This window comes from Sciurus vulgaris (genome assembly GCF_902686455.1).
Source record: "Sciurus vulgaris genome assembly, chromosome: 5".
Lineage (NCBI taxonomy): Eukaryota > Metazoa > Chordata > Mammalia > Rodentia > Sciuridae > Sciurus > Sciurus vulgaris.
In genome coordinates, this window is record NC_136465.1 from 16,793,429 (window position 1) to 16,805,989 (window position 12,561).

Here is a 12,561-nt window from a genome sequence, read left to right on the forward strand (position 1 = left end):
TGCTGCTTTACAGAACTTTTACATGGATCCAACTCTTTTCATTGTATCAAAACCAGATTTTTTACCCTTAAACTCGTGTGTCTTGCCTGCACATGATATTGTGCCGCTGCTTATGCTAGCGTGTTATTGATCCCCAGCTGACCATGTTGGGAAAAGACATTGATCCATTTGGATATGCCTTAATTTCATAAGGTACTGATACAAATTTTTCATCTGCAACACAACATTTTAGATTAGATGTCAGAGTCCTTTTCCGTTCTGTAATTCTGGTTTAGAACGAGTTTCGACTTGGTGAATATCAACATTTCTTTTCCTACTGTTTTTGAGGAGTTGAGGGCTTTCTTTCAGGTCTTTTTTTTTCTCATTAGGAAAGCAATTATTATTAATTATGGAACATGTAGAAAATATAGAACTATATAAGGAATAAAATAATAGTGACCTTCTTCTGGAATTATAGTGATATCTACTATTAGCTATTTTAGCATATTTCTTTAAATCTTGTTTGTGTGTGAGTGAGTGTATGTGTGTGTGTGTGTGTGTGTGTGTGAATGAGTTTTTATAGCCCTAAAATCCCAACACATTTAATATGGATTATAATAAATTCTTCATTATTAAAAATTCTTCATAAGCATAATCTTAATGGTTTTGTAGCATTTCATAAAATGTATATGCCATAACTTATTAATCATTTCTCAGTGTTAGGCATTTAAGTGGTTTTTAGCTTTATGGATGGTAATCCCATGCACATCTTAGTGTGTATGTCTTTGTCTACGTTAATGTTTGTTTCATTTGGATTGATTCCTTGAAGTAAAATTACTAGACCAAAAAGTAAGACCACTTGAAAGGTACTTGATGTGTGTGACACTTGCCAAATTATGTGCTAGAGTGACTGAGCCAATCTCCATTTCAGCCAGCAGTGGTTTGGAACCTGGATTCAATACCCCAAACAGGTTTTGCATGTTAGCATGAATCATTTGATCAGCAAAATCTAAATGATGTTGCTCCAATTTGCAATATTACCAGTGAAGTTAAATACTTTTATCTATATATTAACTTTTTTGCTTCTTTAAAAGACTGTTGAAGTTATGTACCATTCTTATAGCTTCTAAGGGACCTTAATATATTAAGGCTATTGGCACTTTGTATCTTACATTTGTTGAAAATATTTTTCAATTTTTGTTCTTGGCTTTTTTAAAGATTATTTTTGATCAGTTATTGACTAATTTTTATTTAAAAATTTAATATACTGTACAATTTATAGTTTATAATATATTACATGTATGTTTACTACATTCCATATGGTATGTTTACAATAAAAAATTAACATTAATTTTTATTTTTGAGAAGTCAATTATGTCTTGAGACTCTGTGACTTGATTCCTGCCATAGTTTAGAAAAGGTTTTCCTCATATGGGAAGAAGATAAAATATTTGGTCATATTTTCTTCTAGTTCCTCTAATGGAATTTTAAAACTTTATGATTTACTTAGACTTTAATTTGGAATATATTTTGTGATGAAAAAACCCTAACTTGGTTCTCCTCGTTAGATAATCTATTGAACCAGCTGTCTTAGAGAACCAGCCCTGTGTCCCCATCGACTTACTGTCAAAAGTTCATCATGTATTCACGTCTTACAGATCTAAGGGTCTGATTCAATGCTATTTTGTTTTATTGATCAGTTTTTTCATTTACCTGAGAATGACACTCTTAATTATTATAGCTTTATCATATCTTTTGTTCACAGGAAAGGTTGTGTTACTCCTTTGGCGATTATTTCCTGGAATGTAGTTATTTTAATCTTTCTAATTTTCTTTATATGAATCAGAATCATTTTGCCCGATTCTTTATCTCCTGTCTCCCCTGACCTCCTTCATTGGGATTTCTATTGGAATTCTGTAAAACCAATAAAATGATTTAGGCAGAACTGAACTTGATTTTAGCGCCTGTCTTTCAAAGCACTTTCCTTTGGGGCAGAAGCTTTTTGGTTGTCTGTATTTTAATGGTTTTTATTTGATTGGATGACTGGCACGCATTGCTTTTGGGGCAGCAGGATGTGCTAATGTCTCAGAGCTGTGCAGATTACAACCTGCAGGACTGAGGTCATATCATTGTCCTTCAAGCTAAGAATGGTTTTTACATTTTTAAAGGATTGTAAACTAAATGGATAAAAAAAATATGCGATGGAAACCTTATGCAGCCCACAATGCCTAACATATTTAATCCTCTGGCCCTTTTCAGAAAAGGTTTGTGAGGGCACTGTGCCCCAAAGCCCTCCTGGCACAGGTGCAGAGGGCCTTTGCAGGTCACAGGTTAATCATGAAACATCACTTTCTGAACAGAAGCATTTGTTTGTTTGTTTAGAATGCATTTAAGGTAATCTTACGTGAGGATGTAATGCCTGCAGGTTTTGTTACTTTCTACATTTGTTTTCTCTCTAATATTTCAAAATATATTTGCGTATTTTTTAAAAAAACTAGCCTCAAGTATGTGTTCTACATGAAAAATGTACATCTTTTTGAAGGCTCATGTCCACTCCTATGAACATCTCGCTTTGCTGATGACCTGTCACACGCTGCAGGGCCAGTGTGGTCAGCAGTTGTCCAGACGGAAACGTTTGAAGGACTCTCAAAGTAGACTCCTCCCACGTCTACATGATGCTCCAAGTACAGACCAGTATTGTTTCCCAGACATTTTCTTAAGTAGATTAAGGCATTTCAAAACCTGATCTGGTTTATTATCTCATTAACATCTTGTTTTCAAGGGAGGAAGCCCAGACTCCCAGGATGGGCTGCAGGAGGTGGCGACATGGGATGGAGAGGCTTCTGGGATCTGGAAAGAGCTTGAAGACTTATGCAAGGGTTGGGACAGAGAGAGAGTCCATAGGTCTCCATTACCGATAACACAGGTAGATTCCACATCCTGGAGACAAAACAGAGACCAGCCAGAAAATAATTCTGCTCTGTGTTCCAAGAGTCTGGGACTCACAGGGTGGGTCCAAACTCTAATGGATTTCACAAGGTTTTCTGTGTCTTGGAAAATATTATTGCTCAGGTATCGAATCCAGTCTTTTGGATAATCTGAAAGGAAAAAAAATAACCAAAGTTTAAGCCTTGAGCTCATAAGTTTACTTGCTGAAATATAGAAGGTGTTTGCTAGAGGTTCCACAAGTATAGAATTATTCAAGAGGAGTGAAAGGCGTTGCAGAGTTTGGTTAATAGAATTTACAGCAGGCAAGTCAGGCAAAGACCAAATTTCATGGGAAAACTTCTAAAGCAAAGTTGTTGGAAATTTAAATTAGATTTGAAGGTGACAGATCAACTACTGAGAAATGCTACAGTGTCTCCCTGTTAAATTCTATGGGAATCTGCTTAGAATTAATATTGTTTTTCTGATGCAGTGGTATACTGATTTTGAATTTTGAGTTCAAGTATATACATTTTCCAGATGTAATCATTTTACCCAAGTAAATGAAAATATGACTGTGTTAGGGAGCGATCACATTGTGTCTGGCAGCAGTTTGATGTTCAGTCAAGAATATTCTATTAGCTGAACTCCAAGGAGTCTTTGGAGAATTTCCTGCTCAGGAAAAGTATAGTTCCAGGAATCAAGGCGAAAACAATAAAATTAAAAACTTGAGAGATTTACATGTGTGGGATCATATGCTTTAAATTTCTTTGAAGACGTTTTCCATCCACATGTATTATACATAAACGTCTTTATGTGTAAATATTTCATAAAATAAGCTAGATATGTTAATGTTTCCTATTATACTTCGCCATGGCTGGCAAGGGCCATAGGATGGGAGGTGAGATGTTAATGCTGAGAAGCCATCTGTTCACTGAATGTCACTGCTGGAAGTTAAAGACCTTGTGCATCTTGATCATTCCCAACCAGGTGCAAGGAACATCGGAAGCTCTGAGCAGTGGGTAAGATGGTTCAGATGGTGCATGGGTGGAGTTAAGGACTCAGGAATGTCCAAGGTGGGTGCTACAATACTTAAGTCCTTGTCAGGCAGGGTTTCATTCCTTGCCCAGTCACTAGGACATATCCCTGTGTGGACCTGAATCCTCTCAGAAAGTGGTATCCAGACAATTTTCAAATACCACTTAGGTCTCAGCGTCCTACGAGCTACTGTGATCTCTTGTTCATCCTTACATCTTTAGCTCCCAGGACTGTGCCTTGCACATTGTGGAGACTCAATAAACACTTGTCGAAGGACGAACGGGCTATGCACGGGGCATTTTAAGATTGTGATCTTAGTTCCCAGATTTAGCTGCAGTACAATCATCATAGTAATGGGGACTGACATCTTGGTGTTTGCACAAAGTACTAAATCAAGAACTTCTTTCACATCTTCATTTAATCTTCTCCACATCCTGGGAGTAACATGCTGGTCACCATATGCTGGGTTATGCTGTGGTCAGCACCCCACTGTTTGGGTGGCTTCACCTGGCACAGCAAAGTCCACTGTAGTCTGAGCAAAGTGACTTGAGGTGCTGCTGGCGTCTTTGGCCTCAAGACGACTCTTCCTTCTCAGGAAGAGGCTGCTAGGAGAGATAATGGAGTGTCACGCATGGACAGTTGATTGTCCAGACCTGGAGGGAACACGCTGTGCCCCTGCTCCTGCCTCACTGATCAGAACCAGACACATGTCCATGGCAGGGTCCTAGAAGCGCAGTCCTCAGTGCGCTGGGGACAGGGAGGAAAACCAAAAACTAGTGGATAAGGATGATGGCTGCCCTGGGTTCATTACACTCTGACCCCATTTTATAGGTAATAGAACTGAGGCTCAGAGACAAAAGGTTCCCTGTCCAAACTTTCACAATGAACATGTGGAAGAATAAGTTCTGGAACTTAGATGTGTCTATTTCCAAAGCTGGTGCTCTTCCCAGATCATGCAGCACTACCTTTCTTAAGGAAATTAATTTCCTTCTTAAAAAAACCCTGACTTTAATGAGGGGGAGAATAATGAAAGTACTGGGTTGGGGTTTGGGAACCTGGTTTATAGAACTGATTCCATCCCTGGCTCACTTATACGCATAGCCAAGCTCTATTTCAGGGCTGGTGTCCCCCATGGGAATGATTACTATCATGATAATATAAATTAATGCTCATAATGGCACTGCAAGAGGCGTGAAGTACCTATAAATAGCAGATGGTGTTAATACTGACATCTGATTTCTGAGCTGACCTTGTGTGGGTTTTTCAGAGTTTCAAGATTCTTCCAAGAAAGTTTCTTCTCATATAAGAAGTAGACCGTTTAAATGATCTTGATTCATTTAGTTGTTTTCCATGTGGAAGTCTATACTAGACAAATTAACATTTAAGGCTTACCTTGAATGGTTTCATCTCTTCATGAGACTGCCGTGTGTTTTGACTAGATTTATCAGCGCTCACCTTCTGTTTTCCCTTCCCCTTGTGTTTTATCATATTCAAAGAAATATTCTTTAAAGTAACTGTCCCCAAGAGAATTTCTAGACAATCCAAGTAGATGTAGCCCTGAAATTCAGGAAACTCTTTAACATTTTGCCCTTTGCTTTCAGGTGACATGGAATGGGTCAGAGTGGTCGTGTGCTGTCTGCGGCCTCATTAAGCACAACAGTCCTCTTCCCCTGCAGATGCGGGGAGAGGGAAGCATTTCCGTCACATGTATTAAATTACCAGCCCCAGCTTCCTTTCTCTCAGAACTTGGTGTGAGACTGTACTTCTCAGTAGTTTTTGAGCATCTCCTGAGCAGTTTTATGTGCACGTCTCCTCCCAGGTCCTGTCTAGCTGCTGTCCCTCCCGCCAGAACCAGGGAACCTGCCTGCTGGGTGCCCTGATCTTGTGTCACTTCTGCCTCCACAGTTGCTTCAAGTGAAATGTAATAGATTTTAACAACCCTTTGGCTTCTCCCTGGCAGCAGTTAATAGAGCAGGGAATGATAAGATTATGATCTTATGATCATTTCTAATGATAAGATTAGAAAAGAATAAAATTTTTAAAATAATTAAAAAAATTTAAAACATCACCACCATATTTTTCTCAGACCCCTGTCTCATAGACATGCTGATCCCTCATTGTTTAAGAATAACCCTTCTGAACCCAGGGCAAGCATGCTGTGCTTCCTCCTCCTTTCGCTTTTGGACATAAAGCCTGTTATTGTTGATTGTTCTGCAGTTGGGTCACTGGAAAAATGAGTTTTCGTTTAAGTAGAACTTTTTCATTACTGGGTAACGGGCCTTTTCCATTTTATTCTTGTAGAGAGGCTAGGAAAACATTAAATCTACTCCCAATTTTTCTTTTTCAGAGTTCTAGAGACAGGGAGGAAGCATTAGCTAGGGGGTGTCATGACACTCCTCTTTATTGGTGAGCCATAAAAAAAAGCAGGAAATACGAAGCAATCATAGTATTAAAAGTCTTTGGCAAATTGCAAAATAGTGGTTTTAACTGGTGTTAGAGGTTACCTAAGTCCTTGTGTGTCCATTTACATCAGAATGTGGTCTGTAAAAATGATGAGGATCTATTGCATTTACAAACTACCTTCCCAGAGGCCTCGTTCTGCCCTTTCATGATGGCGACAATGACTGGACACTGTATCTCTTGGCTGGAAGAAGTAACCACCCAGTGACCCCTCCTGCTAGTCCTCTTCTTTTCCGTTCACTTACATAATCACTTCTTGCAAAGGCCTCATAAACTATTTAATTCCAGATGGGTCAGTCTTTTATGCCTTTAGATTTCATTCAGTTATAATGCGTTTCTGAGCACCCCTTTCCTCTTTATTGTTCTTTTTTTTTTTTTTGTTCTCTTTCCAGTCCCTCTAGTTTCTTTTTTACCTTGCTTATTGCTAATCTTTTTTATGCTGCTGAGAACCATAATTCATGAGGACAATGAGACGAATGAGATTAAAAATCTTGCAGGACAGGACAAAGGAGGGTCGGTCCGAGGTTGGGTTGAGCCCAAAGACGCATTGGGATGGGGTGTGGCTGCAATTGGGGCGGCCTCCTGTCCTTTACTGCCCTTCGGGTTGTCTTTGTCCTTTTCGTTCTCGTGCTACCTTCTGGAGCAGTGCGCACAGTGTGGGCAGAGGCTGGTCTGGGAGACCTTTCCTAGGAGCTGACCTCTGAGGCGACCTGAAGAGTGAGGTGGACTCAGCCGTGCCGAGAGGTGCCGAGCGCCGTTTCAGGCACAGAGCAGAGTTGTGCGCATGTGCTGGGGAGCCGAAGGCTGACTCTTGCCTAGACAGTCCTTGGTCTAGAGGAGATGGCTGTTGAGGCTGATTGTCAAGGTTTATGCTATACTTTGATTGAAGGCCTCCTCTTACAAGTTGACAAAAGCTGTTCAGCTTAATCCACTACCACTTCCTATAGCCCCGGCCTTTGGCTTCCATTTAATCAACTACCTCTTTCAACCTATGATCTGTCTCCAGATAACCTTTAAGAAAGCTGTTTGCCCCCATCCTCCTGTTACCTTAAGCTAATGCCTACACTGACACCAGTTCTATGTTAAAATCAGTAACAACATAATGTCCTTCAGGTCCATCCATGCTGTCACAAATGACAGGATTTTATCCTTTTTTATGGCTGAATCATATTCCATTATGTGTATAAATCACATTTTCTTTATGTATTCATCCACTGAGGGACACTTAGGCTGATTCATTCTTTCCTATTACCAATAGTACTGCAGTAAACATGGGGTGCATATGTCTCTCTGACATGCAGATTTCATTTCCTTTTGGTATATACCCAATAGTGGGATTGCTGGATCAGGTGGCAGTTCTGGTTTTAATTTTTTGAGGAGCCTCCACACTGTTTTCTATAATGACTGTACTAATTTACATTCCCACCAACAAGTGAGTGAGAATTCTTCTGTCTCTGGCATCCTCATCAGCAGTTGCTATTTTTTTTTTCTTGTCTTTTTGATAGTTTTTTTTTTTTTTTTAACCTGGAATGAGGTGATATATCTCATTGTGATTTTGATTTACATTTCCCTAATGGTTAGTGATTGTGTTTGTCAGTTTTCTGTCACTGTCACAAAATACCCAAAAAAATCAACTTAGAAGGAGAAAAGGTTTATTTTGACTCATGATTTCAGAGGCTTTAGTCCGTGGTTGTTTGCCACATTGTCTGTTGTTTTGGGCCTATTGAGGCATAGTAGAGAGAGAGAAAAAAAAGAGAGAGAGAGAGAGAGAGAGAGAGAGGTACACCATGATTTTAATATCTCCTTCAAGGGCACAAACCCCCAATAACCTAACTTCCTTTAATTAGGCCCCACCTCCCAGTAGTGCCACAGGTTGGTGACCACACCTTTAGCACACAGATCTTTGGAAGATATTTAAGATCCAAAGCACAACAGTGATGTTAAGTGCATATATCCTTTAACCATTTGTATGTCAGCTTTCAAGAAATGTCTATTCAAGCCTGTTGCCCATTTTAAAAACTGGATTACTTGGGGGTTTTTCTGCTATTGAATTGTACAAAATGTAAACATGAATCAAAGTATCATGTTGTACCCCACAAACATGAACAATTATTACGTGTCAATCAAAAGATAATAATGGTCCAAAAAAAAAAAAAACCCCAAAACCGGGGAAAACTGATCCAGTTAATTTAGAGTAGACTTTCACACGAGGGATATAATTATTAGGTTGCAGTTTTTCCTGTCACATGCCAATGACACTTGGAAGTCAGTCCTGCACTAGCAATGACAGATTCTTATTTGCCCTCTGTCTTACTTATTACCTTTTTAAGACTTAGGCTCAGATTCACAATTAGATCAGCCCTGAAGGGAAGCTCCTATCTAAATGTGCTGCATTAGGCTTAATTTGCATGGAATAATATTAACAGTATATGTCGGCTTATTTTCTCATCTATGCATGTGAGCACATAACTGTTCTGCTCACATTAAGTTTTAAATGCTTTTATTTTAAATATCAGCCTGTGGGGGGAATAATCAAGACCTAACAGAAGGGAAAATTAGGCTTATGACATTATCATACAAAAAAAAGAGAACATTACCATAAACTGAAAAGAAAAATAGTAAAATAAAAATCATACCACTGCATATGGTAAATAAAAAAGAATGATTGCTACTATTACTAAATACTAAAATTACTAACTCTAAACCAAGGGAATAAAGGTTTTTGTGTGGAAAAGAAGGGGGTGGTTTGGTTTTTCTATCAACCAGAAAAGGGAGAGCCTTTAAGGCGGAATGATTTCCTTAAGACTTTGCAATGAAAATAGATGACACAACGTAAGTCATTGCTTTCTCTAATGAAGGATGCATTTGCAATGATTCCGATAAGTGTATGAAAGCAACTATATTCCAAATGGCTTAAAATAAGGCATTAAGTAATCAAGGAAAGAAACACCACAAAACCTATGAGAAGGAAGAGTGGAGCTATTCACGTGGAACAGAGAATTCTAGAAGGATGTTAACAAAGCTCTCTCTCAGGTGGGGAATGCCACGATTGACTGCATGGACATGTGACACTAGTAAACCTCAACTCCTGTGAATGTGGTTTTGGAAAAATAGATCCATGTGTATAAAAACAATAAACCAACTGGTTCCTCATGTGACTTCACAGTACTTTGCAGAGGCAGAGGATAGAACCCCTTGATCGAGGGTGCGTGTGTAATTTTCCAGGGCTGCTGTAGCCAGTGGCCACATTCTGGTGGCTGAAAACTACAGAACTGTATTGCCTCAAGGACCTGGAGGTTAGAAGTCCGAATCTGAACTCTACAAGCCTGAGAGGTGTTGCAGAGCCAGCCTGAGGGCAGAGTTTGTCCTTGCCTCCTCCTGGCTCTGGGTGCCTGTGGGTCCTTGGCCCTCCTTTGCTCGTAGCAGCATCTCTGCCAGCTCTGTCCCTGTCGTCATGTTTTACATGCTCTTTCTATGAGGACGGTGGCCATACACAGTGAGGGACCCATCCTACCCCATGGGACGTCCCCTTATCTAATGATACCTGCAGCAACCCTGGTTCCCGATATGGCCACCTTTCCAAGTACCAGTGGTTAGGAATTTGGCTTGTTAATTTTTGGGGGAGGATTCTGTTCAGCCCATAGCAGAATGTTGAGAAGTTTGTCTTCAGTGTGGGTGGGGGTGTATTTATCCAACAGTAGGGTGAGAATGGGAAGGAAAGGATATCATTAGGTACTTGCCACTCTCCTGTGATAAATTTTAATTAAGGATCTAAGGTTGAATTGGTGAAGATGTCTTCAGTTCAGCAGCAGTAATCAAGTGCCCACTGGAAAGTTTGTTTTTTTCTTTTTAAACAAACTGTGATATTTTTACTTTTACCAGCCCCAAACTCCCTTTTAAAAAACCCTCAGCAGTATGTGTTATAACTGCTTAGATTGGCGGAAAAATATCTGGGAGTTTTTCCTTAGCATGGTAATGTGAGAGCTTCACTGTGTCACTCAAAGCTCCTTATGTTTCACATGGACATCGCCATGTGATACAGGAAGACCTGGACAACTTCTTGTTACGTAGCCAGTAGTTTAAAACAGAAGTAAGTGAACATATCCCACAATATAGTGATTAAAAACAACAAAAATTATTCCAAATGTTATACTTGTTTCTAGCAAATGCCTTTTGATGCTTCTCTTAAACGCTCTGCCATTTGGTTTGGAAAAGTGTTCAGGCATCTTTGCCCCCTAATTATGGACTATTTCCAAGGCTTTGGAGGAGTTGCCATTAGCAGCAGATATGCAGTTGAGAAGAAAGCACTTGTTTGATATAGTTTGATCTTGCTTGTTCAGAATGGCACATAAAATGGACCATTTAAAAATTTAAGATCCTTGCCAATAATTTTTCAAGGTGGATGTGTTCTGTGACTTTTCATTGTGTTAAGTTTCATAGGCATAGAGTCATAACAGCGGAAAGTTCACATTTGTAAAAAACATGAAATTGAATGACTTCTTTTCAAGAATGTTTTGTGCACTTTATTGCCTGAATCTTTGTAGAGTTAACAAGCATCAAAACCATTATGTAAACACACAGGTGTGAAATGCAGCTTTGAGATAAATATAGCAAGGAAATATCTTTTACTATTTGAAAATGTAAGCCATAGCAGGTGTAATAATATATAGCAAAATCTTTCTTCCCATGATTCTGTTGCTCTAGTTGCTCTAAAGTGTTAAGAATGTCTGGACAAATCATTGACCAGGCTTCCCTCCTCAGACCCCACCCCCACCCTTTCATGTCCTAGACAGAGTGCAAAGAAATTTAGGACTGCACAGTGTTTGTTCAAATCTGCGAAGAACTTTGTAAAACAAAAGCAAATCCATAAATGTCAAAGGTAAAACCTTTATGTAGCTAGTAATCAATCAGACAACTTTATATTTCAGGTTGTCCTCACGTCATTGAAAGTTCATTTGAGTATATTAGTGAAGAAGGGGCTCGTTTTGATTGACTTTTTCCAGCTCAGTGTATTCCAGCTCTTCCTTCAGCAATAGAAGTTAGTTGTCTTAGAGTATTTTATTCTCTTATCAGAACCCACCTGTTTGAGTGGATGGAGCTTCTGAAATTGGCAATTATGGGCTGAATCCTGGCAGAATTTTAAGATTTGCTTTTGACTTTAGACAGCAGAACATCATGCTTAAGAAAAGATACACTTAGGTTAAAACAAGCTCCAACCACACATGCATTAGAATGCTGGAATCCAGAACAGACACCATCAGGTGCCTGTGAGGATGTGGAGCAGCAGGGTCACGCATTCATTGCTGGTGGGAATGCAAAATGGTACGGAAACTTGGCAAGACACTTGGGCGGTTTCTTACAAAACATGGTCTTAGCATGCAAGTCAGTATTTGCAATCCTCATTTCTTGCAAAGTTAATAATGTGTCTACACAAAGACCTACTGATAAATGATTATAGCAACCTTATTCATAATTGCCAAAAATTGGAAGCAACCAAAATGACCTTTAATCTGTGAATGGATAAACCAGCTGCGGTATGTCCATGCAATGGAATTTTACTCAGTGATAAGAAGGAATAAGCTATGCATGGACACATGTGATTCCCCATCTGTCAAAACCCTTTGAGCCCTAGCACTGACTTTATACTTTCATTAATAATAATGTATCAAATATAGCACACTGAAGCAGGATGTAAAAAATAGGGGAAACTGTGATGGGGTTTGAAGGGACCATGTGGGAACTCTGGATTTTCTACTTAATTTTTCTGTAAAACTAAAACTTGTCTTTTAAAAAAAGTATTTATTTTTAATTTTAATTTTTTTGTTCTTTTTAGATATACATGACAATGGAGTATATTTGTGACATATTATAGATATATGGAGTATAACTTATTTTAATTAGGATCCCATTCTTGTGGTTGTGCATGATGTGGAGTTTCACTGGTTGTGTATTCATTTATGAACAGAGGACTGTTAATGTCCAATTCATTCTACTCCTTCCTATTCCTGTCCCCTCTCCCTTCCCTTCATTCCCTTTTGTCTAAAATAATGAACTTCTATTCTCTCCACCCATCCACCCCCACTTATTGTCTATTAGTATCCACATATCAAGAGAACATTTGGCCTTTGGTTTTTGGGGACTGGATTATCTCACTTAGCA

General features: G+C 39.0%; 1 protein-coding gene across 3 annotated transcripts in view; it reads left to right on the plus strand.

The window, feature by feature from the left end:
- CSGALNACT1 (chondroitin sulfate N-acetylgalactosaminyltransferase 1) overlaps positions 1-12,561 on the plus strand; it is a 311,827-nt gene that overhangs the window by 94,386 nt on the left and 204,880 nt on the right. The gene's annotated exons all lie outside the window — the stretch shown is intronic.